This window comes from Polypterus senegalus, chromosome 11 (genome assembly GCF_016835505.1).
Source record: "Polypterus senegalus isolate Bchr_013 chromosome 11, ASM1683550v1, whole genome shotgun sequence".
In the NCBI taxonomy this organism is placed as follows: Eukaryota; Metazoa; Chordata; class Cladistia; order Polypteriformes; family Polypteridae; genus Polypterus; species Polypterus senegalus.
Window position 1 is genome coordinate 48,173,901 of NC_053164.1, and position 5,800 is coordinate 48,179,700.

General features: G+C 42.5%; 1 pseudogene; it reads left to right on the plus strand.

Moving 5' to 3' along the window:
- The first annotated feature begins 1,019 nt into the window (after nt 1–1,019).
- Nucleotides 1,020–1,145, plus strand: LOC120539848 (annotated as a pseudogene).
- Nucleotides 1,146–5,800: the final 4,655 nt, after the last annotated feature.

The following is a 5,800-nucleotide window of genomic DNA, read 5'->3' on the forward strand; positions in this document are numbered from 1 at the left end:
ACCCGGGTTCACTTCCCAGGTCCTCCCTGCGTGGAGTTTGCATGTTCTCCCCGTGTCTGCGTGGGTTTCCTCCCACAGTCCAAAGACATGCAGGTTAGGTGGATTGGTGATCATAAATTGTCCCTAGTGTGTGTGTACCCTGCGGTGGGCTGGCGCCCTGCCTGAGGTTTGTTTCCTGCCTTGCGCTCTGTGTTGGCTGGGATTGGCTCCAGCAGACCCCCGTGACCCTGTAGTTAGTATATAGCAGATTAGGCAATTTATAATCTGAGTACAAACTGCCTGAAGAAGGGGCCCAAGTTGACTCAGAAACTTGCATATTGTAATCTTTTTAGTTAGCCAATAAAAGGTGACATTTTGCTTGACTTTTCACTACGGGAATAATATAAAAATTAGAAAATTAAGTTTGGCAAAAAAAAGAAATATATATATATTAAAATGTAACAAGCAGTTATAGGAATAATGTTTTTTTTTCTTTTTAACAATATTTTCATCTTGATTTTTATTCTACTTTTCCATTATATACTAATTAGTGGGTCTCATGCTAAAATAGTTGCAGCCTTTAATTATTCAGTGTTGTTTGCCTGGGTGTCTGCTCTGCTTGTTTTTAATTGTCATTAATAAGATACAACGAACGGGGAAAACTACACAGAGAAAGGGCAAATATAATGAAATCAACAAAACAGAATTAAGAATTTAAATCTATAGCAAGAGCAGAAATATTTCTAAATGTCTTCTAAATGTAAAATCACGCTGCTGTGCTTTTCTAAACGTAGAATAAGAGAAGACGAAAAAAAGTACCAGCTAATTAATTGAACTCGGTGTTTTAAGGAGTTGTCATTGATTATGAGTCTGGTTGGAACAAAAACCTGCAGCCATAGTAGACCCCCAGGACCGAGTTTAGGATGCACTGGTCTATCACGTGCTCAGTGTAGTTAGTTTTCTAGAAAATATGTGAAATTGTCTTTGTGTTGGATGCTGCAAGCTCAGGACTAATTTACCCTGCAGTATTTACTATACTCATATTTACCTGGCAGCGGAGATACCCTGATCCCTAAGGTGGTTCTCCAGAGAGATGTGCTGAACCTTGTGAATTCCCCATATGCATAATTTGTGGTAGTGGAGGACTGCATTCATACTCTCCCGTTTTTTGTTTTTTTTTAAGCAGCCTTGCCACCTGAAAATAAGCAAGTCTGGGTTTCGTCAGTACTTGGAAGAAAGACCAACCAGAAAAAGCTTGAGTTATTGGTGGAAGAGGTGTTAGTGAAGCCAGCAGGGTGCACCTATCCTGTGGTCTGTGTGTGGATCCCAATTTCCCAGTCCAGTGAAGGGGACACTGGGCTGTAACAATGGATGTTGTCCTTTGGATGAGATGTAAAACTGAAATCGCTGTGCTCATAAAAGATCCCTGGGTATCTTTCAAAAAGAGTATGGTGTTTCCTGATGTCTTGGCTAAATTGCCCACCATGAACTGGTGATTCTGGCCCCATAATCATCCCCATCTCTAATTGGCTCTCTCTCTCATTCCATCAAGACCTAATTGCTGAATGTGTGGTGAACTTACTGGCACAAGATTGGCTGCTTTCGCATCATCCGGGTGACCGCTTTACATTGGTGGTTGTTGAAGTGGATCACATCTCCCTACCTACAGGGCTTTGATTGAGTTAGGCAAGCGCTATATAAATGTATTTAATTATGAATTAATGTGTGCATATATGCAACCTAAGCTTTACAGTTTAGTGATGAGACTTCAATAGACGTTTTCCATCCACAGGAACTTTGTTTTCAGGAACCAATGACTTCCTGTATAATGCAGACCCCGGACCACCTGTGATCCCTGGCCACTTTAGTGTATTGCATTCACACCACACAACAGAAAACTGTATCGTTTATGCAAAATATGCAAAATGCAAAGAAGAATGATGTGATGTGGAGTGAGGTGTATTCAGGGGTTGGTGGGGAAACTATTGCTTCAATGAGCTGCTTGGCATTGCACATCAGGGAGACTGCTATGTAGAGTGACGTGGTGCAAAGTCCAGCACTCCATCTTCAATGATAACTCTCCAAAGACCAAACTAGTAACACATTTATAAGATGGTCCCAGTGCTTGTGGTCAACAATTCAGCACAATTCATTGCCCAAGCACCACCTTCGGTAGTTTCTGGTTGTAGGGGCTAAAAAAGTACCAGGCTCTTCCTACCAGGAACTACACATGGCCTGAGGTCCTGTGGTGGGAATGATGAGTTACTAAAAAATCTTTGAATAAAGTTCCTGCAGTGGGAATGTGCCTAATGCCAGCACCCATATTAAAACCAGGACCACCTTTTCCTTTTTTTTTTTCTTAGTCACCCATTGGCACTTCTGGTTTGAGCTTTTCCAAATCGAGGTCATGCAACACACAACAGCAAAAAGGGTATGAAATGTCCAATATTATTTGCTCCCTTAAAGTTAGTCACAGCCATCCATCCATCTTTCAAACCTGTTGTAATCCCGACCGGGACGCCCCAGTAATGGAAGGATGGGGGAAGGCAGCTTATCAAGGACTCTGCATCCCCTAGGATGAAGGATGGCAGCTTCCCTGGACTTCAGCAGTGCCCCGGATGCCCACAGGGCATTATGGAACTTGGAGTTCAGCAACACAGCCCTGCTGGGTACCATGGGTGCCGCCCAGGAGACTGGGGATTCCCTACTGTTTACAGAGCCCAGAAGCGATGAAGTCACGGGGATGGAAGCACAGAAGTACTTCTGGGCTGAAAAAAATACAAGTCCTCCATCCGGGTCAAGGACTACTTAAAGGACTGCTGTGAACTCAGGAAGCGAGCCGGAGTTGAGAAGTAGAGGACAGAGCTTGCTGGCAGGTGTGGAGGAGAAATTAGGAATTATTATTGCTTTATTGATGTGTTTATTGTGGCGGTGGTGCTTTGGAGGTACTATTTTGAAAGAAGAAAAATTTTAAAAGTCTTCTTTGTGCTTTTAACCTGTGTCCTGCGTCTGTCTGTTGGGAAAAAAGTGGGCAACAGTGCCACCTAGCATCCATTTACTTACACTGTTTATACTGAGCAAGGTCACAAAGCAAGAGCAATCTCTGGATAGGACACCAGTCCATCGCAATGTGAACACACAGACACACAATTGTGCCCATTTAGCAACACCAATTCACCTAATCCACAAGCAGTGTGAACAATAAAGAAAAGAGATCAATGTCAGGAATGCAGAATGGCACAAGACATTATTCTGGACCTTGATTGACACCCATCGCTGAGGAAGACTGTCCTAAATTACAAAAGAAAAAACAAATGTGTTCTCCAATGACTTTGTGGAAAAGAAGGCAGCAGTATAATGCTCTTGTTTGAAAGAAGTGCAGAATTCTAGTGCAGAAAGAACAGGCCCATGAGTAGAAAATCGATTTTCAACAGTCTGACGGCATCATGTTGCACAGAAAACACGCACCTGCATGGTAGTTAGTGAAGCCATGAGAGTGCGGTGTGCAGTTCAAGTCATGCAGTGCGCGTAGTCTGCGTGTTCTTTCCATGTTTTTGTGGTTTGTTCTTTTTCACTTCAAAGTCATACGGTTCTGAAGTTGAGGTGTTGCAGTTTGCAATGAGGCAGTTCATAGTCAGTAGATTTTCCTGGTAAGTGTGTGGTTGTGAGGCTCTCTTCTTACTTACTGTAATATTTAAATCTAGAGGACTACATTTTGTCAGATGATGATGATGTCAGTGGGTATCACAAAGATCGGACGCCAATCAAAAAAGATCAAGCATGTCTCGCTGGTCATTATCAAATGAGGGGCAGACATTATTAGTTAGTAAATTAATGTTTATGTAAGCGAAGTCTACACAAATAACAGATAATTCTGGTATGGTCTAGAATCTACATGCTAAAAATGTTACTGTTAACTATGTTTAAAATTTTACTTCTTTGAGGTCGCTGGAAAGGGGTGTGTGACACTCCCAATATTTTTGCAAAATGATGAAGGTCCAAGTCTTTAGAGTCCTGGTGCTTTCTGTCTTGCTGTGTGGTTGCGAAACATGGACGGTATTTTTCAGGGAATCCTTGGGAACCACTGGCTCAAATGAGTGGTTGCTCATGAGTCCCGAATGAGACACAATACTTGCATTGACGGAGAGCGTCACTTATGGAACTATGACCACGTGGCGCGATCATTATTGAGGATCCGTGTCACTGGACCAGGCCAAGGGCATACCCATGTAACATCTGGCTGCAGCAGATACAGTAGATGGTCATTTCCGGAAGGGTGGGACTGGACTGTGTGTCTGCCTGGGAGGTTGCCAACCAGGATCCCAAGCTGTTTCGTCGTGTGGTGAGTGAAGCAACACACTGTACCACTGCATACTCCCCAACCTGACCCTGACCAGATCTCGAGAGCTCAAATGCAGTGATAATACCTTTTTATTGAAGTTAGTAAATGTGGCAAAGGAAACAAAAATGAAATGCCAGTAAATACAAGTTTTAAAGAAAACAAACCTTTGGTGGATACACGATACTCAGAAAAATGTATAAATCTGTCAGATGCAAGCATTCGACTTGAGGGTTGGAATCTTCTATCATTGTGTCAGTCTTTAATTTATATATTGACTTTCAGAGAGATCTTTTACCACTCATTAAATACCCGTTTCTTACCCACTGGTCTGCTATTTATACTCACCCCTAATTTCTCAGTTTAATCAAATATCGGTATTGCACCTTAACAGCTCCCATTTTCTCTGTTGGATTTAACCCCAACTCTTTTTGCCACCTCGTAAGGAAAAATACAGCACTCAGCCCACCAGGAAACCCACAGAGAATATTTGCATGGAAAATGGGCAAATTGTTCGTATTATTCTTGATAATAAACCATTGATTCCACTAAAATCAAAAGAAAGACCTCAGGAATCTGATGCCTGACAGCTTAGATGGAGAGTGAAGCCATTTTGCTTTAAAAGCTAACCAAGAACAAATAAAGAGCAGAACTACTAGCTTTCCATTCATTTTTAAAAAAGGAATTTCATCTGTAAGACCCCCTCAACTACCTTTACGTGACCTGAAAGTCTAATGAGGTGCTTCAAGACTTTGGAGTAGTTTGGAGATTCAGGCTATGCATTTTTAAACAAAGGAGTGCAGCTGTAAAAATTCATCTGTAAGCCCATCCTCTCCAAGTCAAAGCAGCGGCAACAGCCTGAGCCTCCAGTTTCAGCCGGCAGCCCGACTGTCTCTCTGAGTTCTGTCAGCTCATCTTCTCTTTCTTTTCACTTTCTTGACCTCCTACAACTTTGCCAGCTGCTTGCCTCACATGGAGGTGGCATTGGACTCCGCAGAGCTTTACATGAACTGAGAGCAGCCGCTGTTGTTTTCAAGAGATGAAAAAATGTGAAGAGCAAAGTGAAAAGAAAGAGGAATAGCTCCCCTGGCCATTGTACAGCCTTGCCTCAAACATATTTTCCCAAGAACCTGGATGATTTACAAGTGTGTCTTTGTGATCTCATTTCTTTAAGAGTATCAGCTGGAGTGTTTACTCTTTAGTTTTTATTTGTGAAGGCATCATGCCATCTCAGACCTCTTTAATCCAACTGATAGTCAGTGTGGAGGATAAGCCTTTCCTGCCAGCAACGGCTGTAGGGAAGGAACCAGCTGTTGTCAGCACACCAGTCAATCTTAAAGGGGCAATCACACACACCCCCACATCCAGTTTCATTCACCAGTTAAACTGTCACACATGTCTTTAGAGACGTGGAAGGAAAACTGAAATAGCTGGTTACACAGACACAGGAAGAACATGCAGAGTCCATACAGACAACAATCA